Below are 26140 nucleotides of genomic sequence, written 5' to 3'. Positions count from 1 at the left end.
TTGATTGATGGTGCTGTTGAGTCCATTTTTGTTAGAAGGATGTTAAACCTCCAACTATAATAGTGGATTAATCTATTTCTCCTTGCAGCTCTAACCAATTTTTGTCATGTATTTTGAAGCTTCGTTGTTATTCACTACACATGAAAGAATGTTATGTCTTCTTGGAGTATTAATCTCTTTATTGTTATGTAATGCCCTGCTTTATCCCTGATAACTTTCTTGTTCTGAAGTTTCTTCTCTTCCTCTCTCTGAAATTAATATTATTACTGCCACTTTGTTTTTATTACATATTAGCATGGTGTATCTTTCCACATATTTATATTTTATATAAATTTACATATTATGTATATAATATGTATATATGCATATACTTAATATACATATATATTATGTTTACTATATATATGTATATATGTGTGTGTATATATATGTGTGTGTGTGTGCATATATATATTACCATATAGTTGAGTCTTGTTTTTTTATTTATTCTGGCTATTTCTTTTACTTTGTGTATTTAGACCATTTACTTTTAAGGTAATGATAAATATAGTTAGATGAATATATATTTTATTTGTTGCTGTTGTTCTTTATTTCTTTTTTTGTCTTCCACATTTTTCTGCATTTTGTGGTTTGAGTTGAACACTTACATGATTTCATTTTATTTCCTTACTTAGCATTCTAATTGTGCTTCTTTTTTTAAACCTTTTTTTAGTGGTTTCTCTAGAGTTTGCAGTATACATTTACAAAATTCAAGTCACTTTCAGTTAACACTGTGTCCCTTCATGAGTACTGTGAGCACCTTAAAATGTTTGTGTATTTTAATATATATATATTAAGAAAAAAAATATTTTCTAATCTTTCCTCCAGTTCCTTGTATCATTGCTGTCATTCATTTACTTATACATAAACTTACATAAAGACCAAAATACAGGGATCCCTGGGTGGCGCAGCGGTTTGGCGCCTGCCTTTGGCCCAGGGCGTGATCCTGGAGACCCGGGATCGAATCCCACATCGGGCTCCCAGTGCATGAAGCCTGCTTCTCCCTCTGCCTATGTCTCTGCCTCTCTCTCTCTCTCTCTGTGTGACTATTATAAATAAATAAAAAATAAAAAAAATAAAAAAAAGACCAAAATACATATATATGTGTGTGTATATATATATATATACACATATGTACATAAAAGCAGACATAATCAAATGAATTTTTGTTATTATTATTTTGAACAAACTATTATTTGTTAGATCAATTTAGAATAAGAATAAATGTTTTATTTTATTTTCATTTATTAATTCTTTATTACTTTTCTTTTCATGTCAATACAATTTTCTAACTTATATCGTTTTGTTTCTCTATGAAACATTTCTGTCTTTTAACAATTCTCGCAAGGCAGATCTACTGGTAACAAATTCTTTCAGTTTTGATTTGATGAAGTCATTATTTCTCCTTCATTTTTGAAGGAATAATTTTGCAGAGTATGGAATTCTATATTATTAGTTTTTGCTCTTAAAACGTCAAGTTTTTCACTCCAATTGATGCTCACATGGTTTCTGTGGAGAAGTTGGATGAAATTCTTATTTTGCTCCTCTATAGGTAAAGTTCTTTTTTTCTTCCTTCTAGCTTCTTTCAGGATTTTTTTCTTTATCTTTGATGTTTTGAAGTTTAAACATCATACATCTAAGTGTTATTTGTTGGGCATTTATTCTGTTTGATATACTCTTTGTTTCTTGGATGTGTAGTTTGGTGTGTGCCATTAATTTGGGGGAAATTCTTAATTGTTGCTTCAACTACTGCTTTTGTTCATTTCTCTCTTTTTCCCTTTATTCCCATTACATATATGCCTTTTTAATTGTCCTACAGTTCTTAGATATTCTGTTCTTTATAGTTTTTTCTAGTCTTTTCAATATTGTAGTGGTAAGATTTGAGGGGAGGGAGAGAGGTCTATAGTCATATGATTAGGTCTCAATAAACTTGGGCTCTGAACTTTACCAGTGCTTTTCAGTTTTCCCATCCTAGTTGAAACAGGATGGCTATGCAAGATTAAGCTCTGGTAAAATACTCCTGAGGTCAGGCCTTTGCTTTTTAATTTTGGAAGTTTCAATTGTCATACCCTCAGGTTTAGAAATTCTTTCTTCAGGTGTGTCCAGTGTGCTAATGAGCCTATTGATGGCATTCTTCATTTATGTTAGTATTTTGTTTATTTTTAGGATTTCTTTTTAATTCTTTCTTAGACTGTCCACCTTTTTGAATACATGAATCATCTATTCTTGCATATTGTCTATGTTTTCCATTATAACTTTTAGCATATTAATCATATTTTTATTTAAAAAATCATGGTTTAATAATTTTAACATTCTAGCCATATCTGACTCTGGTTCTGATGCCTATTCAATCTCTTGGAAGTATGCTTACTTTTCAGTTTGCTTTATGATTTTTTTGTTGTTATTGAAAGGCAGATATGATGTGCTAGGTAAAAGTGATTGTGGTAAATGGATCTTCAATAGTGTAGTGGTAAGATTTGAGAGGAGGGTGAGAGATCTATAGTCCTATGATTAGGTCTCAATAAACTTGGGCTCTGAACTTTACCAGTGCTTCTCAGTTTTCCCATCCTAGGTGAAACAGGATGGCTATGCAAGGTTAAGCTCTGGTAAAATACTTCTGAGGTCAGGCCTTGTTAAGAAGTATAGAATGCTCTGGGATATTTCAAAATGGTTCCTTTGCTCTACCTTGCTAGAGCAAGGAGATTTTTCTTCTATATTCACTTTGAGAACCTGATAGAGCTCCTAGAGGTAAAACTCACAAAGGTGTGTGAGACTTTTTATGATTAAGTGACCCTGGAGTTTTCAACTCTAAGATCTGTCCACACTGAGCCTGCAGCAATTTGTTAATTTCAGTCAAAACTTCTTATCCTGGCACTGGTTCCCATGGAAGTTTCTGATTGTGGGTTCTGCTCTGGTAAGTGGTGATTCTCTATATCAGCATGTCTTGTTTTTGTTTTTGTTTTTGTTTTTTCCCAATTTTTGAGGGAAATGGTTTGCCTTTGACCTCAATTCTTTGATATATCTAAGAAGAGATGTGATTTTTCACTTTGTTCACATTCTTACTTGTTGTCAGGACAGAGTGGTTACTTCTAATGAAACTACATACTAGAGAGGAAACTGGGGTCAGTTTTTAATTTTTGTTGAGGTTATCATCATTTGAGTTATGACGTCTATCTGTGCTCTTAAGATGAGAACGACATTATGTTGAAAGTATTGTATTTTCAAGGGCACCTGGGTGGCTCAGCTGGTTAAGTGTTTGCCTTTAGCTCAGGCCATGATCCCAAGCAGGTCTTGGAATCTAGACCTGCTTTGGGCTCCCTGCTTAGCAGGGAGTCTGCTTCTCCTCTCCCTCTACCCCTCCCCCACTGGTGTGTGTGTACACTTTTTCTTTCAAATAAATAAATAATATCTTAAAAAAAAGAAAGTACTGTATTTTCAGAATTTCATAAAATTTCTTAGCCATCACAAGAAATTGTAATCATACATTAATTAATAATAATAAATATAATAAATAGAAAAATTTAGATGACAGTAATCATTTGAGACCCCTGTTTGAGAAAGCATGACATTAAGGTATATCTATAGATAAATTATAGGATGTAAGCTATTTGAGAGTAATGACTTGGATATATAATAGGTATTCTATAAATACCTGTTGACTGATCAACTGATTGATGCAGTCTATGCTAAATGTCACTTATCTAGTGGTGCAATATATGATGACTTTTATAACTCTAATAATTAAAATGTGTTAAAAGAAACAAAGCTTTAAATGGCTATTAGCATTAGGAATATTCTTTCCCTTAGGAGGTACGAAATTTTGCCTTTTACTTTCTATACTATTTAAAACTATACAGTCCTACAGTTTTTAAACTGAGCTGAAGTTAACTGTGTGAACCTTTCAACAAACTCACTTGGAATCTGTGAGATATTTTAAATATTTAAAGGAAAGTTAGAAACATCTGCCTAAACTACTACTATTAAGTTGTTTGAACCTAACTCCTGAATAACTGCAACTGTTAAGTAATTCTCTTGCCCTAGGGGCATCATGAAAATATTACCAAGACACTAAGGTTACCATGAACTGAGAATGTTTGGTGACATCTAGTATAACCTATCATCAGAATGTGATTATATAGCATATAAGTCAGAAAAGTCAAGATTTAAATTCACTTATCATCATTCAAACATATAAAATTCTATGAAACTAAGTGTATGGACCTCATTTTAGTAGAATGATAATGGATAGTTTAGGAGTATTGGTAGTAATTCATAACATGTTGATTTCAGATACTTTAATTTATGTCAGCTCTTTGGAATTGATAATACATTGGTCAATAGAGAAAATATTAATAAAGGTGATTATGTTCCCACCTACCCATACAAATCGATTTATCTCATATAGTTATTGCCAGTTTCAATAGTATTAGATTATATTTAACAGATTTCTTGCTAAATGTTTCTATTATTTTGTGAATGAGGCACAAAATGAAAAGTCATACTTAGTGATAGGCTGTATAAACAGTGTCCATATATACAAATATACAAACATACATATATTATGCACCAAGGAAGTTCATAACTGAATGCAAAAACCAGCCACACATGGGATTTGATAATCATTGAATGCTGCTTAAGGATAGTTAGTTAATGCTTTGTTTGTTTGTTTCACTAAAAACTATAAATTTGATGTATTTATTGATGTGGCAGTTTAGTTGATGCATATATCTTTATCAGATTTCTAAAAATATTCAAAGAAATCTTATGTACTAAAATTTTTATTATATGCACTTGGTCCTGGTTTTAATTTAGAATTATTTTACTACCTTTGCCTGGGAATGAGAGTGTCAACTAATGTTGCCCAAAAGAAAGATAAGTCCACATAGAAATATAATGTCCAATAGAAATACCAATGTAAGTTACACATATAATTTAAAATTGTATAGTACCCACACTAAAAAAGATAGAGATGAGATTAATTTTAGTAATATATTTTCTTACAGTTAATATATCTAAAACATTAGAATTTTAACATATAATCAAAATAAGTAATAAGATATTTCATATCCTGGTTTTCATACTGAATCTTTGAAATTCAGTGTGTATTATTTTACATTTAATACACGTCATTTTAGACTAGTTGCATTTTATAAGCTTAATGGCTACCATATTGGACAACACAGGTATGAACTGTCTGTAGTAGAATTACTGTTGTTGCTTGTTAAAAATCCACTTTTTGAACCTTACCCCACAGTTATTGAATCAGAATCTTTTAGGGAGAGCCTAGTGACTTGAAATTTTAAAATTTTCCCTGCAGATTCATTTGCATTTTAATATTTGAGAACCATTTTGCTTCTAAGGGTGGTAAATTTTTAATCCTTTCCCCTGTCATCTTCCCACCCAGCCCCCTCCCCTGCCACACACACATATTATGTTAATCTCTTGGAAGAGAGAGTAAATGTTCTTTCTTTCTTTTCCCCTTCCCCAAATATGTAGTGGCAAAAACAATCAAAATTGTGTTGGCTACAGTGATAAAAAAAAAAAAAAAAAAAAGACAAGTAATGTGACAATTGATAAATGGAAGGAATACTAACAAATATTTCTAAGGTCAACCTGAAATTGTGAATCCATTTTATGTTTTCAAAATTTAAATCCATATATATTTTATTATAAGAATACATGACAGTCATTAGATGACTTCATTGAAGTGCTTTAATATTTTAACTAAAAACTCAGAGAGAATAGGCATCATAGAACAGTGGCTAAGAACCTGGGGTATGGGTTCAGATCTAGATTCAAGGTCCAGCTCTGTGATATGTCCTTAGACATGATGTTTAACAGTTCTGTGCTTAGATATTCTCATGTATAAAATAGGAATGGTGAGAATTCTAATATCATAGATATGATTGTATTAATTGATTGGTATAAAATGAAGTTGTGCACAGTGTTTAATGTATTATTGTTCTTAAATGGTTAGAGTATCATATATATTTTTTTGCCAGAGGGTGAGAAAATAAACCCTATTCCTCTTTATATATGTAGTTCTTATTTGAAATATATTTGTTTGTAGAAAGAATTCACTTGTTTTCTTGAAAGAGTTCAAATTCTGAGAACCTCTGCTAGGCAAAAGCAGCATCTTGGCCATGCTCAGCTGCTACTAATCCCGATGTTGGGCAATTCTGTTCTAGTCAGTCGGTGGCTACTGAATGGGATTAACAATAGACACAGATAATTTAAGAGGTACAATTTATCATACTTTTTTTTAAAGTTAAAGGCATTTTCAGTCAATTTTATGCTTAAGGGTTGACGAGACATTACTCAGTACTTCCTTAATGGGTTTGGGACACTCAGAGAAATGGTAAGGATGGTCATACTATTTTTTTTTTCTCACAGAGATAATTGATTATCACATTTCAGAAGTGACAAATGGTAATGAAAGTGAAAGAAAAGAGTAAAAATATTAATGTCTCAAAAGAATCATCCAGTCACTTTTCTAGAGGCAGGTGACTTTTTACACACTTCCTATTGGTGAAGCAAATACAGACTGAATTCTTGTGTTAAAAATGTGTTTACTTTTGCACCAAAAACAGTAATACCGACAGTGTGTTTCAATTAAAAGGAACCCTGGAGCAAAAATGTGTTCTAGTCAGGGGTAGAAGCAGAGTGTATCATTATCTCGTAGGCACAGCAGTCAAGATAATGAACAGCTAAGAAGACTGGACAATGGAAGGTGAAGTATGACTTGTCATGAAACTGTCAATAGAATCTGAGCTCACTTTCTATTAGTAGGTGCCGTGAAATTGTAGGGATGTGCTGAGCAGCTGAAGAAAAAAAAAACCTCAAGTAAAAGTGGCCTGATGGTACTTGGTAATTTTAAGCCTGATTTAATATTTTGCCATTGTTATTAAAAGCCTTAAATCAGTGATTTCATTGTTTAATTCCTCTTACTTTGAGTAGATGGCTTGTGTTTATCCTCTTAGACTTGACCTCGAGACAGAAATTCCTCTAGCACTTTTTCCTTTGAGGGGATTTTGTTGTTGTTGTTCTTCTTGAGTATATAGTGGAAGATTTGAATAAGATTTGGAATTCTGTCCCTGCTGAGGGGCAATAGGATATTTTATAAATTACAGGAGAGATGGGCTGAAGATATATTGGGCTTGCATCAAAATGGATTGTTGCTGACTGAGTCCAAGTGTAAGCATCCTCAGTGAATAAAGTGAGATAGCATATAGACCACAATAATCTTAGAAGAGAATCAGGTTGGGTTTCAAATGAAAACAATCACTAATAATATAAATCCAAGAACATACAGTGAAAAATATCCATGTTGGGTGATAGAAGGAAGCGAGAAATTTTAAGAAAAACTATTTTTGTTCACTAATTTATTCATTCAACATGTACTTGGATACTCATTTCATGCCAGGTGTGGCTCTAGGTCCTGGGAACAGGTGAATAATAGGCAAGGGAGACAGATAAGAGACAGAAACACACATGAACACAGTAATTTCACCCAGCAGTGAGATGAGGAAGATGGAATGGGGAGAGGGGAAGAGTGATGAGGGTCCAGGGCAGCTGCTCAATGACACTCTCACTGAGGAGAATATTTTCATTACAGTGGTAGAGGGAGCTAGAAGAAGGGAGAAGGTCTAAACTGATTCTAGTGTAAATAGAGGAAGGAATGCAGTAAGATGCTGCAGGCTTCCCAGCTTCCTCCTTGATGCTTAAATTCAACCTTCTTCCCCTAAACAAGTCAGAGCCCCTCCTGGGCATAGATACTGATATATTTTGTAGGAGGTCTAGTGGTTTCTTCCTTCCCAGACCTTCTTGAAGTGTCCAGTTGGTAGACCCCTTGTAAAATTCTGGAAAGCGTCTCTGGGTTTTTTCATTTCTTTTAGTTTGTATGTAAGAATCTCTCTGCTCTCATAATATTAGGCAGACTTCTCTCTGTACCTAGAGCCATGTATTGACTCTGCTGAGATAAATCCTGGTGTCTTACGGAGTCTGTGAATACCAAATGCCCAGTGCCAGGCACAGAGTAGACGCACTACAAATATTTTCTGTGTAAAACAAAGAATGGAAAAGAAAGTCTCAAAAAGTCAAGCTGTTAAGTCATGTTCTCATGAATAGTTCCTGAATATACTGCCAGGATATGCTCAAGGTCTAGGATTGATTTCAAGAGAATTAATACGGGCATTTTAAAATTCCTGGGTCTCATCCTTGGAGACTCATCCAGGGGCTGTGGACTGATACCTGTGCATACGATCTTTTGTTTTAAGTTCTCCAGTTGACTCTTATCAGTAAGCAGTTTCATGAGTGCTGTTAGACTAGGGAGGGAGGCAAGGAAGAAATTAAGATTTACTCTTTCCATGGCTTCTTTGACTTCTGCTGTCTGTTTACGAGTTTTCCCTATGTGGGGTATTTGAATTGCACCCAACAAGCAAGATTATTCTTACTGTATTTAAGGATATAGCAGATAACAGGAAGGTAAATTTTGTTGTTTAAATTAAAAGTTCAGAAGCCAAATGGGGCAAGATGCAGGTCTTCTCTTGAAATATGTGCGGAATCTGTCCATCTGTACCAGTTTCCAGTCCTACGATGAGCTCAGTTCTCTTAATAGCCAGAAAGTTAGACTCATGGAAACACACTTAATAGTATATATGTTCACATCCTGAAAGCTTTAGATAGTTAGGATTTGAGATTAGAATTCCATTTTTCCCCCCTATTAGATGCCAGCCGGGCTAGTTGCATTAATGACTGTGGTTATGTTTGAATGTAAATGGGGGACATCTGGCGATATCAGGAGATCAAACGTTGGGAGTCTGCATGATGACTCTCATCTGTTTGTCACCCAGCAGGTGTAATGGATGGCAGGCATGTGGGCTCTTTGCCCAAGTTAATGTACAGACCTAATATATTGAGGGGAGAAGTTTTTAATTTGCAATTTTAAAGGATCACAGCTCAAGATAGGTGTTGGGGGTGGGGGCAGGTGGGGTAGATATTTTCCACTGCGCCAATTTCTTTAGTAAAATCGCCGCTTTCTAGCCTACGGGCATTTCCCTTGTCCCGTTTCAACAAACTTCCACAGCCCAATTTGTTATTCAAAAATTTATGGAAAATGTATGTTAAAGTGAAAAGGGTACATTGTGCAGAAAAGGGAAGCAGCTTGTAAGCATATCATTATGCGTGAGCCATGGGGCCCGCAGATGGCACTTCTACTCAGAAACGAGAGTGGTGCCAAAAGCTAAACTCTAAATACATTTAAATCACATATCTTTACTTAAAAATGGAGTATTTTGGAAGGAAAAGCAGATGATATTTAAGTACACAAGTGGTATTCTTTTGTTCCTCATATAATAGAGCCCTTTACAAAAGTCCTTGCCTTCTAAGTGTGCAGTAAGCCTTTGATTCCTCAAATTCCCCAGAGGATTTAGTCGCAGTGCATGGCTCAGTTCTTAATAGGATTAACCATTGAGGTAGTACCTTGCTAGGAGAACAACTCTTCAAATATCCTTACAGTTATTGAAAATTAAAGGATTTGTTTTGATTACTATGTTCAATGCTAACAGCAAACCTTTGTTTTGCACATTAGAAATAGTAACAAAAAATTATCATGACATACGGACTTCTTTTTTTAATTGAAAATAAATTTAGTTCTTAGACTGTGCCAATCTTTAATTAATTAGGGGGAGGGTAACGAAAGGGAAAAAGACATTTGTTTGCTACTTAATATAATGATTTTGTGGAAATATATGCTTTTTAATATAGTAATCATGCTGATTGCTTGTTTAGAGAGGGGTTATATTTACACTTAGTGGAAAAATTATATTTTAAAGGGCACAGTTCATGTTGGTGAGACTAACATGGGAAATAACCAGTTTGTTTTTATTTCTTCTTTTGCAAGAGTGGCATTACTTCTACTAGCATCTAATACAATGAGTCTTTTACCTCTGAAATTGATTGTGAATGTGCATCTTTAATTTTTATTGATGGCATTAGATCTGACAGCAGTATGATTAAAACAAGCATTACTTGTATTTAAAAATTTAGAACAACCTTTTATTTTAATATTCTAATAGCTTCATCTGTTTAATGATTGTACTTTTAGGAAATCAAAAAGTATAATTATTTCTGTATGGCATTTGGTATATGGGATCTTTAATTTTCAAAATACTGCAAACACATGTTATTTCCTCCTTTCTCTACCTCCTTTTCCACCCTCTTATTCTGAAGTGCTGAACATAGAATAAATCCCTTCCAATTTTAGTGACCTGTATTGAGTTGATGTGTATGTGTGAGGCAGAAAATATGTGTGTGCACAAATATGCATATGTACACACCTCTAAGTAGTGTGAATGAAGGAGAGAAGTATTAATTATTTTTTAAAGAAATACAACTTCACTATTTTCAGCCTACTACAAATAAAAAATAGTGATGGTTGATAATGTGATGGTAAATAGAAGTCCAATGGCAGTTATTCTTGATGCAAATATATGAATCAATTATGAGTTTTAGCATATTGATCATTTCAAACTGAGTGCTGATAAAGTAAATTTAAAAGTGCTTCAAAAGTTTTTCTATGCAGATGGGATAGCTATATTGATTCTGTTGATGTTTTTTTTTTTTTTTCCTGCAAAAAAATTCCTTGTCTTTACTGTGAAAATTTCTCATAGACCAGCACTGGTCAGGTCAATGTCTATGTATTTGGCAACCAAATTCCTTATTCCCTAATGCCCTAAGCTTTTTTCTTTAGTTTCTTTTATAGTTTTATAGCTTTTGACGTAATGCTATGATTTGTATACTGTGGTTATTCAGTGTTCTGGATCATGCTCTGGACTGTTGATATAAAGGTTTTTTTTTTTATTTTTTTTTTAAGGTTTTATTTACTTATTTGAGATAGAATGAGAGTAAGAGAGCTCACAGGAACAGGGGTAGGGGCAGAGAGAGAGGGAGAAGCAGACTCCCTGATGAGCAGGGAGCCCAACACGGGGCTCAATCCCAGGACCCTGGGATCATGACCTGAGCTGAAGGCAGACACTTAACCAAATGAGCCACCCAGGTGCCTTGATATAAAACTTTAGATGGTTGGCTCACTTACCACTTGTTTATATGCTCACTTGAATAACTCTCCCTGGATGGTGAGGATGTAGAGCCATGAGTGAGGAGGAGAGGTTCAGCTGTCCCCATAGCAGGTAGTAAATATGATGAATAGGCATATTGGAAAGTATTGTGGGCTATAGTTGATATGAACAATTAAATAGTTTGCTCATGGACAGAGGTCAAATATGATAATTACTGTATCACAAAACCAGCTGAGTAGGTGGGATATCAGTTAAGAGAGGGCTACCATACACAAAGGTCAGATTCTTTTTATGATTTCAAAATCATTCTTATTCCATGGGTTAGTTCTCCATCTCTCCATAATTAAAAAGAGATGATGCTAATTTTACGAATCTCTTTATATGTTTCAGTGCAAATCTAGTGCCCCAGAATGATTCAGTGTAAATGAAATCCCATGCAATGTCTTTCAGCAAGTTTTAATTTTTCTTAATGATTAAAAATTTCTCAAAAGGACCCATGTACATTCCTGAAAATAAAGGAAATAATCAGTAAGAGATTCACAGTTTCTGGTGAGATCTGCAAGTTTCTGCTTATATCATTTTATCTTCAAAAACAGTCTATTGTATCTTAAATCTATTCAGCAAATAAAAACAGTCCTTATATGACCCGGTGCTTTTTAACTTGGACACTGGACTTCCATATGAGTACTGTTACATACTTTAGCCAAAGCCAATAAACCTCAACTGTCCATGAATTAATTATAATTAGTGGCTGATTTAATGTTTTCTTTTGCCTTCCTTTTTATACATATGCCTTTGAAACATGCTAGGCTGTAATACACAATTATTATTAGTTCAAGTTGAAGTGATTCTGTATAAAATTGGCCTCATATTTATTCATTCAGAAAATGAGCAGGGACAGAGTGCATATTTTATAAAACTCCAGTAATTTCTGTATCAGATAACCCTTAAGCAAAATAAGATTTGACCCTTTCAAAATTACTTAATGAATTGGTATTACATGGAGTATCTTTTTAAACTTCTATAAATTATGTTTCCTTTCTTTAAAACCTTTGAACATAAGCTTTGTACCACAAATCCTGCATTCTAATATTGAGAATATGATTGTGTTTTGATTGTTTTAGTGCATCTTTATGATAGAAACCATTTATTTTGAGCAAAATTATGCCTGAGTTTGACAGATAATTGTGGAAATCTCTATGTGAGAGATAAAATGACTTAAATTAATTGAAATGTTATCCTAAAGAGTGAAAATTCAAAGATTCCATATAGTTAAGAAGACTTCTTTAGCCTGAAATGGCTTTGGAGGGAATAAAACATACTGTAAAAATAAAGATAAGCTATTTTAAATTTGTTCTAAGCATACCTGGTTTGTAATTATTTGGCTCCTGATAATTTCTTTGTACTGTTGGTCAGAGCCACCAAAGATAATACTCTGTTAATTAATCTCTACCATATATTTGACAGTTCTGTAATCTCTTTGTCACAACCACAGTGGGCCTTCAGATCCTTAGGGAGGCTTTGGGGACCTCTGGATGTTTTGAAATGTTTTCTCCTGGCTCCCTCCTAAGATCCAACTTAGCTAGCTTGGGGATATCAGTGAATTTCAAATAGCATTTGTGATGAGGCCGCTCTCTTGATCCACTGTACAAATTTGCCATTAAAAGCAAATAAAATATGAGCTCCTCGTCCCCCTCCTGATGCCTGAGAAGCACATCCACAATCCCAGCAGTAGGTGCTGAACAGCAGATCAGCTTAATGCTCCCCTTGTGATAAAAGAAATGAGATGTATTGAACAACCATAACTTTATTAGAGAGATTTCTTGACATAAAGCAGTGTTATATTTTAGGTTAGCATATATAATGGCTTTGTGATTATGTACCTTTTCCCGTCTTTTTGATGCATACTGCTAGATGGCAAAATTTCAGAGGTTGGCATGCTCCTTATAATGCACCTTCCTCAGCATCTGACAGGAGTCCTTGAATGGCATTTGTGCCTGACTCCAAGCACACAAACGTGAATACAAAGACCTGTTTCCTCATTAAACATTTTTATCATCTGGAGAAGTTCTGTCCAATAGAAATATAATGCAGGGGTGCCTGGGTGGCTCAGTTGATTAAGTGTCTGCCTCTGGCTCAGGTCATGATCCTGAGGCCCTGGGTTCAAGCCCTGTGTTGGGTTCCCTGCTCTTTGGAGAGTCTGCTTCTCCCTCTCCCTCTGCTTGTGCTCTCCCCCTGACCCCGTCAAATAAATAAATATATATTTTTAAAGAAATATAATGCAAACCACACATGTAACTTGAAATTTGCTAGTAGGCACTTTAAAAGTAGTAAAAAGAAGCTGGTGAACTTAATTTTCTTAATCTATTTAATTTAACTCAATATATCAAATAGCGTTTTTCAGTGGGTGCCCAATATAAAAATATGATTGAGATAGTTTAGATAGTTTAAATCTGTGAAATCATATGTGTTTCACATTTATACATTGCAGACTATCCACTTTTTAAGTGCTCAATAGCCCATGGCCATATGGCTGGTGGCTCCTCTGTTGGACACTATTAAACCTAGGGCTTGAAGTAGTTTCTAATATATGGGCACCACTCAGATATTAGTCAAATAAATAAGTGATACTAGCTGACTGGTTTTTGTATATCCAGGTCAATGAATCATTTTCTATGTTATAAAATCATTTTATTGCTGATCTAAATGCCTCATTATCAAATGTCCTTGTTAAGAAACAGAGAGATATTTTATTTGGACTTAGGATATTTCTTTGAAGAAGGCTACAGTTCCTAAACAGTTACATGAATAGTAGAATGCAAAATGACTTGAGTATTCTGAAAGTCATTCATTCTAATTCATCATTTTATTTTCTGTTTTGTGGAATGAAACTCATATTTTTATGTCTCTGAAATCTTTATTTTTATTCATTAGAAAGAAGTCAATTAATTTGCATTTACTAATCTCCCATTCCTTACACTGTAACATCATTCTCTTTATATCTAAAGGGAAAATTGTTAATATTTCTTTTAAGCCTATAAACTTAATTTCCATTAATGGAGCTGGTAGTTTGAATGAAAATAACAACATCTTGCAAGTTTTATTCCTATTGTCTGGCTTTTTATAGGTTTGTCTATATCACTTCATTTTGTTGCACTTCCTATTGTGTAAAATATGCAGTCTGGTATTTGCTTAATTTTTCTGATTCGTATGTTTAATGATAGAAAAACACATTTAAAAAATGCAAATTGAGACCTTCCTAAGTTATTCCTCAGATGTCAATAATATTAATTTAAATAGGTCATTTTATAATATTCTTGAATCAGATATTTAATATCTCAAATTTTTGATAAACCTTAAATGAAAGGTTAAAATAATTTGATTGAATCAAAAGTGGGCCCAGATTAACTGCCATCAATAATCTAGAAAATGCATTTCTATTATGGAAGAAGGTTTGGAATAAAAAGAGGCGGCTGGCATTGTCCTATTTGTGCATAATTTTGTCTATTTCAGGTGAATTTATTTATAGAGAGATATCTAGAAGGATGTCCATCAAAATGTAAGCAGCAGCTATCACTGGCTCATGTGCTTCTGAGTGGCTTTTACTCTATTTTTATTTAACTATATAATTTTTTTTACAATGATACTCAAAAGAATATTTGAAAATATAGGTCTCATTATAGTTATATAAATATAGGTCTCATGTAGTCTCATGTGTTACTCTCATGTGTAAAATATGCCAGAAATGTATATTTCAGAAAAAATTCAAGTCTGGGTTTGTTAGTTTTATTATAATTTAATAATGCATTTAAGTTCAATCAATATATGTTTTATCTGATCTCTCTTAATGTAGATGAAAACCTAATAAATAGTAACACTGGCAATAAATGTATGCTTTAAAGCATGCCTCATTTGTTACTGAATATTTAATGAGTGACACACATTGATCAAAAAATCACTTCCATTTATCCATTTGACGAATATCCATAATGCATATAACAAAATAGGGAGTGAGTTTCATCCTTCAGAAATCAGTATTTTGACGTAATTCTATTTTACTAATAAAAATAAACAATAATAGCTAACATAAATGTATGTGCCACTCATTAAGTGAATTATGTATGTAGTCTTTATAATAACTCTCTGAGTTAGATATTGTTATTATCCTTATTTTATTCAAGATTCTAAGGAACATAGACGATTAAAGCTTGTCTTGGACCATGTGGCCATTCAGTGTTTTTCTTTGCTAGGCTTTGGAGCCTGGAGAGTGGATCATTACATTGTATCAAATATACTGTGTAAACTGACCATACCTGTTTTTATTTTACATTCATTCCATCAGCAGGCTTTTCAATTTATAATCAACACAATATAAAATAACAAAGCAAGTACCAGATTTGTTGCCTGAAAATTACAGTTGTCTTATTATAGTCTTGTTATTACAGAATTCTAAGACCGTTGTGGTCTAGGGCAGCCCGGATGGCTCAGCGGTTTAGCGCTTGCCTTCAGTTCAGGGTGTGATCCTGGAGACCTGGGATCGAGTCCCGCATCAGGCTCCCTGCATGGAGTCTGCTTCTTCTCACTGCCTGTGTCTCTGCCACTCTCTCTGTGTCTCTCATGAGTAATAAGTAAAATATTAAAAAAAAAAAAAAAGACCTTTGTGGTCTAGCTGAGACAAGTATCTGACTCAAGTGCAGGCTCCTTTACAGGTCTAAAAATGAAGATCAGTGACTAGCCTAAGATAACACAGCAAGTCAGTGGAAAGGCATAGAAACTGCCTGGGCTTCTACTATTGAAGCTTCCTTGTATGATTTTGTGCTACTTCTAATTATAAAAGAAAATGTTAGATCCAACTTGTTGGTGAATCTTCTTCAAAATATTCTTGCAATTTTATGTAGTAATAAAATTGTTAAATTGTGGCTTTTTACAGCATTAAAAACTAATATTCAGTAGAGATTAAAGGATCAGAACTGCACGTGTCGTAAACAGACTTGATTATAAGGACACCTAATTATTACAAGGTAGGATATAATTAAGTGCCAAAGTTGTGCGATACAAAGACAATAAAGGCTGTACAGTTTCTCAGGAAGAAATCAAAGAACCATATTGCTTTTCTGGGCTCTGATTGCCAAATTGAAAACTTCAAAAAAAAATTAAAACAAAGCAAGTTGACATAGGTCTTATCATTCTGTCTGGTCTTGTCAGTTTGTCTTTTAAAGACATGCAGTCTTGATTAGATAATTCTGTTTCATTCCCTTATAATCAGATTATCAAGCTACCATAATAAGCAAGATAGCAGCAACAAGGAAAGCAGAAATTGTGATTAATGTTAGTTGTATGCCTACTGTATGCCAGAAACATTCTTTCCTTATTACTCAATTTAATAGGTGGTTTGTCTCTGCTCCCATTTTATAGATGAGAAGACTGAGACTCAGGGGGTCTGAGGAACTTTGTATGAGGTTGTACTTATTAGTGAGAGAGTCACAATTCAAACTCAGGTCTGCTGTGATTTAAATTCCATACTCTCCACTGCATTGTGACAAGTCCTCCTACTGTCTGCAATATCAGGATGCTAGCACCTAATATTTGTTCCACATTTCCAGGAGTCTTTGAGGAGGGCAGAAAGGCCTTTCAGAGTGTTTAGGAAGATAGAGTCATCAGTTTGAAAATGTTGCTTTTACTTGTGAGGAGGGTATCCAGGAATGTGTTATCCGCCTGTGGCCTTATACGGGTGCTGGAGATTGAGGCTCCAGCTCACCAGACGATCTTACACCCTGCTTTAGAAATGCTGGTTGAGGAAGGGCTCCTTTGTCCTACACGTGGAGACGTACATTTAATATCCAAGATGAGAATGACTTGAGCAAAAACCTCTGTGATTAAAGCTATTTGTTTTCAATTGCAATCATTCCTTCTTTGTTGACCCCTCTCTTTTTTGCACTAACACAATCCCTTTGTGAACCTACGAAATCATGCTTTGCCTCCCTCACTGTCCTAGTTCTCCTGGCCAGGGGAAAAGGGAATGTAATAAGGAACAAACATCTAAGTGTGGATTTGTTTAATTATGTGGACATTTTTGGTGTGTGTGGGGAGATGTTTGTATTTTTCAAAAGAGTTAATCATTAGGAGGTGAGCTCAAAATCTCCGTTGATGACATTCCAGGTATATAGCATTTTAGTGTTGGTAACAATAATGACAATGGTGACATGTGAAGTGTATTGAAGGGGTACTATGTGCCAGGCACTGTACTAAGTGCTTTTGATGGATTTTTATGCTTAATCATCATAACATTTCTGTGAAATAGGGGTTATTATATCCCCATTTTAGATAAAGAAAGCTTAGGTTATTTGCCCAAAGCAAGTTGTATTGGAGTCGGGGACTTTCCTGGTATATAATACTACTCCTGTGTTCTATTGACCATGGTACTAATTAGCAAGAATTTGAATTTTAAAGTTGGCAAAATCATGCTTAAATTGTATGGATGAGCAAACTGTAAATTTGAAGATGAAATAAATCATTTGGAAATGTGAAGAGCAAGCTTAAAATCCATGTATAGCTAGAAAGATGGGCTTAAACTGTTCTTCCATTCTAATACTGTGTATTTCAGTGTTTAGATTACAAACAGGGGATCCCTGGGTGGTGCAGTGGTTTGGCGCCTGCCTTTGGCCCAGGGCGCGATCCTGGAGACCCAGGATCGAGTCCCACATCAGACTCCCTGTATGGAGCCTGCTTCTCCCTCTGCCTGTGTCTCTGCCTCTCTCTCTCTCTGTGTGACTATCATAAATAAATTAAAAAAAAAAAATTTAAAAAAATAGATTACAAACAGCATCACAGTTGAAGGATAACAAATGGGAACAGTATTGTGGTAATTTGGTGTCTTAACGATAATGGTGTGCCATAGTCAAAATGACTGATTTAATTAATATGTTTTATACCATATTTTACATTTCTCTATTGAAAGATACTCTAAAGGGTAAGGTGTACAATTTAGCTTATTTAGCTCTTAATTCCAACTTTCCTACATTTTGAAGATATATGGTATTTATTTGCATTTTTATTCTTTTTTTTTTTGTTTTATGCGCTCATTTGAATCTTATCTATTTTCTTTTTTTTTAACAGTTACATCCCGCTTTTTATTGCCTAAGCCGACTGGGGCTTGCTTCATCTCTTGGCTTTGCTGTGGAGCACTCCTGTAAAGCCAGCTGAATTGCACACTGAAGATCCACCCTTTGGTGAGTGGAATCTTTGCTACAATTTTGTGTTTTGCTCTGCCTCATGTTGTTTGTATTGTTGACCAAAGTGCTTTGATACAGAGCACAAAATAGGGCTTTTCCAGCTCTGTGCAGGAAAACTGGCTTCTTTTCTTTTTCTTTTTTTTTTTCCTTATGGACACAAGTAATTTGTACTGTCATTTTCTCTCTCAGAAATCTGCTATTGTCTTTCTCTCCCAACCCAACTGAATGACTACAATTCTCTGGTCATGCATCTGCCTCTTCTCTACCTAGGTGTGTTCCCCCTGGCACCCTCTCCTTATCCCTTGGCCTCTACAAATAATTTGGTTATCACACTTCAGATTTGCTCTGTGTGCATGGAAATAAAAGGTAAAGGTTGTGGTTAGGTGGACCACATAGCATTCCACTGTAATGTGTAAAACATTTTAGATTAAAAAAAAATAATAATAACCTTACCCCCCTCCTCCCCCCTTGATCTGTTTAATGTTGCTAATCTATGCATGTTGTAAGACAAGCAAAAAGGAAACTGGCAAGCCTTTCTGATGTTTCTAATAAAATCCTCTCTGTTTTTATTGCCCCTGAACTGGCATCCTCAATATATTTCTACAGCATCTAGCACCATATATCAAAGGTTTTCCTAAGCCTTTTTCTTGAACCTCTGCATCCATTTTTCCCAAGTCTTGTGCTTTTCAGATCTTGTTTTTATATTTTTATAGGTTACATCTTACCAGGATGGTGCACTTTGGGGGGTGAGACAATTAAAGGACCCTATGGGGACAATTAATAATATATTTTGCAATTCTAATTTGGAGAGGGATCATCTGACTTAGCTAAAACCTCAGTTATAGAATAATTGTAGTAATTTCAGTACATATGGAGATATTAGGACCAAGGATAGGGTATGAGAGGAGGGATGGTAGAGACTTAGAAGTGGTTAGATGGATAAAAGGAACAGGCATCTGGATTAAATCTTTTTTTTTTTTTTCTTCATTTCTAGCAGAAGTTTTGTGTGTGGTTTGTTTTACTTTTTGTTTTTTTCCTATGAAAGTGAGGCAGTGGCAAGGGGAGTGAGAATGGGTTTAAGGGCAAGAGTGTTGATGTGAATACTTTCATGAAGGAGGTATGCATTATGCAGTAAACAGCCTGCCTGGAACAGTCAGTTTAGAAAGTACTTATGAAACAGATAATGTAATGCCTGGATGGGAATCTCATGAGGCTGTGGGAGAAGTAGATGATGCAATTAGGTACTTAACCTGGCACTTGGACTTGTAGTCGGAGATAAATGAATGTCATCAGCAGTTCTGGCTCCCTTTTGCTGGTAAAGAAACTGAAGTCCATGCAACTTGTTTGAAAACTACCTTTCCACTGTGGCTGGTGTTCCACATTTTTTCTTGCTGTCCCCATGTTCTCTTGGGTATGTAGTCTGAGCTGGGAGAATTTTCTATTAGGGTAGTAGTGAATTCTGTTTGAATTATATTGTCCTTGGATACTGAAAAAGGCACTCAATGGGATAATGCTCAGCACACTTTCACTTTCTCTGAAGCATAGATGTTCCTCATGTCTTGGAGGTCAGATCCAAACTAGGTTGTGTAAGGAAGGCTCAAGTTTATTACAGCACACCTCTGACTTCAAGGATGCTAGCACAGAAGTCAGGTGCTATCCTCTCCTAGAAATATCCCCTGGCACCACTTTCTTTCTGGGAAGCTTGGGTCCATCATTGTTTTGGTTCTTAAAGAGCTATCATCACTGAGTGCTTAGGAAATCCATTATACTATAAATGCAGAGTTGTCAATTTTGGAAAAAATGGGAGGGTGTGGGATCCCTGGGTGGCGCAGGGGTTTGGCGCCTGCCTTTGGCCCAGGGCGCGATCCTGGAGACCCGGGATCGAATCCCACATCGGGCTTCCGGTGCATGGAGCCTGCTTCTCCCTCTGCCTGTGTCTCTGCCTCTCTCTCTTTCTCTCTCTGTGACTATCATAAATAAATAAACATAAAAAAAAAAAAAAAGGGAGGGTGTATAGTGACACAGACCTAAGACTCTGACATATCCTATGCTAATCAATTTGTCCTCTCCCAGAGCAGGTAATAGATCAGAATACTGCAGAGGAAGAGGAGGTAGCTTAGGTGGGGCAGGACCTGGAAAAACTGAGCCTCCCTTAAAGAATGAGGCCCCTGTTTCAGATCCCTAGGGGCTTTTCCTGTAGCTTTAGATTCAATGATCACCTGCTGTTTTTCTCTTTGTAGCTAATCACCCTAATCTTCTCTCTATTTTAATTCTCTGATTCAGCTTCCTGGAAAAGATGGTTCTTTGATACATTGTAGTCAGGAAAATGGGTAGAGGAAAATGAGGAGTGTTGTGTTGAGGTGGGAAGAGAGAGAAATGGCTACATGGTATGAGGAACCACCTTGATAACCAAAGCAAATTTTAGAATGTCAGTGATTTGCCTAACATGCTGGCCTGAAAACTCATTGAGTTTTCTCCATCCTCTCATTAGGTTTTGCCATCATTTAGTTAAGATAATTTACTATTGCAACCACAAATATTTTGAATTTTGGCTAAATAACAAGGCACTCAGGGAAGCTGGGCTGGGCTTGCAGAAAACTGCTGTCAACTTTCAGAAGTTCTTCACTGTGTTTGGCATTGTATTTTACATTCTATGGAACCCGTTCCCAAGAAATACCTACCTGTTTTGAAAAGAACTCTGCAAGGCTTTTGCCCTCTGCTGTTCAATTGAAAGTGTCATTTTCAGCCCTTATAGAATAAATGACAGTGCCTTTATTAGACAATAGGCTTTATCAGCATAAATTAGTGTTTGCCCAAGGTTTTAGTTCCTGTCCATACCATCTCTGGTTCTTTTTCTTTTCACTTAGGCTTATGCGTGAAGTTTTAAATGCCACTCTCTTTGCTCATAAGAGGCAATAAATATATTTATTATAATTTATGTAATTTACTAGATCATAGCTCATAACATATTCATAATAAAACCCAGGCTTTCACTAGAATCACCCCATACTTTTGCTTGTTCAAAATATTTCAATTAGTGGATCAGTACCTTAAACATTTCTATGCAACTACTTTTGCTTAGCTAGAATGAGCGTATAAAGTGGTTTATACTCTGTTGAAGTAATAGAAAACATTAAATTTAAATGTAGATTCTCATAGTTCTAGGATGGTCACATCTGCTTTCAATCTGACTAGGATGAAATTTAAGATGCAATTCTGTCCTCACTGAAGTATTTGGGGGGGGGAGCTATTTTTCACCATTTAAGATATGAAAATAAAAGAAAAAGAAACTTAAAAACAATAGAAAAAATCCCTGATACTTCAAAAGATCGCCATTGATAAGTGCCAAATAGAACAAATGTTTTTTCAATTTTTGATAGTATTAAAATGAAACCCAACTTTAGGTAGAAATTTTGGGAAAATTGACAGATCTACATGAAGGCTGTGTTTTCAGCAACACAGCCTGCAGTGGGTGATGTGTGGATTTAATTCCCTATCAGTGGAATACAACTTGACATTTTTCACTCTCCTTCTCATTTAAAGAGTTTGTAAGAATCAGTATGTACTGAATATATAAGTGACCTAGTCTCTTAAAAAATAAGATTAACACTTTTCTTCCCCCTCTAATTTAAAATTCACTTCTATGTAAGAACTGGAACTATTAGCACCATATTGAAAGTATTACACTGAGCTCTTTTTTTTTTTTTCCTTTTCCTTTTTGGCCAGCATAGAAACACCTTTTAATACTCAACATCTAACCTTTAAGATGAGAGCATTTTGAGAATTTTTTTCTTACATGCCTACTACATGCCTGACTTGCCTCTTAACGTCGAGAGATTTACAACAGGTTTTCGTTAAATATTCCAAATTCTCTCATATAAAGTCATGCACCATTATATATTTCACAAAATATTTCCTTGGAGATTTAAAGTCTAAAATAGAACTTCTAAAATAGAACTAATATATGATGTATATGTGGTGTGTTAATATAACAATTATGAAAGGATAAAAAGTAGAAAGAAACAGTTATTAAATACATGCTGTGTGCTACATATAAACATTTTTTTCCATAATGTAAATCATTTTATTTAACATAAAAACAAAGTTCTCTTTAATCCTGAAAGCTGGGGATCCCTGGGTGGCTCAGCGGTTTAGCACCACCTTCGGCCCAGGGCGTGATCCTGGAGACCTGGGATGGAGTCCCACAATCGGGGTCCCTGCATGGAGCCTGCTTCTCCCTCTGCCTGTGTCTCTGCCTCTCTCTCTCTGTGTCTCTCATGAATTAAAAAAAAAAAAAAAAATTTCTATTAGATGTATAAAAAGAGAAAACATTAAAAAAAAAAAAAAAAACAATCCTGAAAGCTGAGGTTCCAGGAGGTTACATATCTTGCTCAAGTCTGCACAACTAAGACAGGGAAAAAGCATATTTTTTAGTCCAATCTATTCTTCCAGATACTGATCCATTAACTGAAATATTTTGAACAAGCAAAATATGGATGATTCTAGAGAAAGCCTAGTAAGTTTTATTATGAAGAATATGATATGATGATAAGCTATGATCTAGTAAATTAATTATACGAATTTTTAAATTATGGATTTTTTTTTAAACTCCTGTTGTCACTTATGCTGAAGTGTGAATAATGTGCTTATCGATGTTTGCCAACTATCACTGGATGTAGATTTTGGTTTTCAAATCCCTGAGTTCATAAATCAATGAGTTATTTGTAACACAGAATATGAAAAGTAATTATAAAATGCTATTTAAATTTTTGAGTAGGTTATTTGGAAAATTGAGTGGGAATATCTTTGAAAGGCTTAGTTTATTATAAAACAGTTATAAAAATAAGAAACATAGTCTATAGAGGTTTGTTGTATCATTAGAACTATGCAAACACAGTGAACGAATAGAACAGAATTTGGGTAAAATCAAGCATTTTAATGAGGTACTGACATTATTGGTCTATTAAATGTGCAATAGCATACTGTCCAAATAAAAACAATGTACATACCTGAATTTAAAAATACTTTATTGCTGAAAAATGCTAACCATTATCTGAGCCTTCAGTGAGTCATAATCCTTTTGCTGGGGGAAGGTCTTGCCTCGATGTTGATATGTCCTGACTAATCAGGGTGGTGGCTGGCAAGGTTGGGTGGCTGGCAATTTCTTGAAATAAGACAATAATTTTTGCTGCACTGACTCTTCCTTTCCCAAACAATTTCTGTGTTTCACGTTGCATATTATCTACAGAACTTCTTTCAAAATTAGAGTCAATTCTCTCAAACCTAACCTTACCACTGCTTTATCAACTAAGTTTATATAATATTATAAATGCTTTATTATCATTTCAACAATCTTCACAGCATCTTCACCAGAAGTAGTTTCTATCTGAAGAAATGAGTTTCTTTGCTCCTCCACAGGAAGCAGATTCTCATCCACTGAAGTTCTATATGAGACTGCAACAATTCACATAAAATAATAAAGTAAAAGCAGGGATCCCTGGGTGGCTCAACAGTTTAGTGCCTGCCTTTGGCCCAGGGCATGATCCTGGAGTCTAGGGACCGAGTCCCACATCAGGCTCCTGCATGGAGCCTGCTTTTCCCTCTGCCTATGTCTCTGCCCCTCTCTCTATGTCTCTCATGAATAAGTAAATAAAATCTTTAAAAAAAAAAAAGCTTGAAATATGTCAAGAATTACCACAATTTGAGAGAAACAAAATGAGCAAATTTTATTGAAAAAATGGCAACAGTAGACTTGTTAAATGCAGGGTTGCAACAGCCCTTCAATTCATAAAAAGGTGGTATCTGTGAGGTACAATAAAATGAAGCAGAATAAAATGAGGTATACCTATATAAGGAAAATAAGTCCATGATGAGTCCAATTTGACTGAAAAGCCAACAGATAAAAATATCTTGCTAAAATGTCAATTTAATATAAATTAAATATCATCATAAATAATATACATTATAAATAAGCCAAAATATTATAGCTAAGATATTTGAATGGATATTTGCTTGTGTTTGTGTAGGTCTGTCTGTGTATTGTATACCTGCATACCCTATATATGTCCATATTAAATGAGGTACAAATGTCAGCATCTTAATAAAGAATGTAAGAACATAGAGCACAGTCATACAAGGAATAAACTATCGAGAACATAGGGAAATAAATATAACAGTTGATTCTCCTTACTTGGGGTAGTCATGTTCTATCAAGTTGCTGGGAACACTGAATTAGCAAATACTGAACCATTGCCCCAAGGGGAAATACAAGATTAGATAAATGCAAGCCTCAGTCCCAATGTTTTCATCAACCAATCAACAGATCAATATGTAACCTTGTTTTACGTGTGTTTCTGTTTAAGAACATCTTATTTAATATATGTTGTTGATTCATTAACATTGGACTCCTGGCAGACAGCACCATAACTCCTGCCTGACCAAAGTTTATCTAGCACGTGTATTTTCTCTGTTAAGGCACATAAGAACCTTCTTGCACTTGGGATCACTAGACAGCACTTGGGAGTCATTTAAAACAGCAAAATCAGCAAGAAAAAGCACAAAAATGTATAAAATGTGGCACTGTATAGACAATGAAAGGACTTGCTTGTAATATAAACACTGAAATAAGAAGGCAGAGTGTCTCATTATTACATCTCAGCTAGGAACGTGTACTAGGCAACTCAAATTTTTCACTGCTTGTGCATGACTGTAAAACTGCCAGAATCTGGATAATGGGATTACAAATAAAGTAAGCCAAAATTGGATAAACCTATGTTCGGTAATTAATGTTTCAACTATGTTCGGGAATTAATGTTTCAATATTTTATCTTATTTGGGAATAATCTAGATATCAATGAACATCCAATTATTAACTTATCCCAGTATACTTTTAAGGTTTTCAGTTACCAAAAAGATTTTGAAAACTATTTTTAAGTAGACTTACCATAAGCATAAATATTACTGAAAAGTATATTTAAAAACTTTTATGTTACATATTTTCCTAAGAATTATGGTTAGATTTTGAAAATTCCATGATATGTTAAATGTCTAATCATCATCTTACCTCTTATCTCTCTTATATCTCTTATCGCCTGATGAATCCTTTAACAGACAACATGAAATTGACTTTTAATAAATCTGGGTAGAATAAAAGTATTATATTTAGTGCTGATAACTCTAATGACATGCTTGTTTTAATTAAACCAATAAACTTAAATTAGCTTTTATTTACCAAATTTTATACTAGATTACATGATTTGGAAATCATTTGGATTAGTTTCTATATTTATGAGAATATACTTGATACATATAAATGTTTTTCTTTACAAATCGATTTTGGTAATATGATCTGGAGGTGGAAAAATATCACAAATCTATAACATATTTATGTATAGCCTACCTATATCAAACATACATATGTAATATGCAGACACATTTAGGGATCTTTGAGCTTTCATTTTAAAATTTTAGCAATAAGACAAGTGTGATAATGGAAAGCTCATTAGTTTAGAAAAGAACAGTTGGATCCAAATTATGTTCTCTCAGATAGAATGAGTTAGAGTTACCTGCTCAGGTGGCTAAAAGCTTTTACTAATATTTGTGGAAAGACTTAAAAAGTTTTAATCACCTAATTTCCATATAGCTTTCTCCTCTCTCTTTTCCTTTTCTTCTCTTTCCTTTCCTTTCCATTAATGATCTCCTTGAAGTTTGCATATTAAGAGATGGCTCTGGGTTCCTAGGGAAGAGCCCTGAATACTCAAAGAATATCTCAAAGGCACCAAGAAAGTATGT

At 34.6% G+C, this 26140-nt stretch overlaps 1 protein-coding gene across 3 annotated transcripts in view; it reads left to right on the top strand.

Moving 5' to 3' along the window:
- The window catches only part of TENM2 (teneurin transmembrane protein 2), a 1505907-nt gene that overhangs the window by 361539 nt on the left and 1118228 nt on the right, over nt 1-26140 (top strand). For all 3 annotated transcript variants that reach the window (XM_072824231.1, XM_072824230.1, XM_072824229.1), the window contains one exon: nt 18234-18346. The gene's annotated coding sequence lies outside the window, so the exon portion shown is untranslated. The remainder of the gene's footprint in view (nt 1-18233; nt 18347-26140) is intronic.

The sequence above is a fragment of the Canis lupus genome, chromosome 4 (assembly GCF_048164855.1).
Source record: "Canis lupus baileyi chromosome 4, mCanLup2.hap1, whole genome shotgun sequence".
NCBI lineage: Eukaryota > Metazoa > Chordata > Mammalia > Carnivora > Canidae > Canis > Canis lupus.
This window is presented reverse-complemented; position numbering and strand designations above follow the sequence as displayed.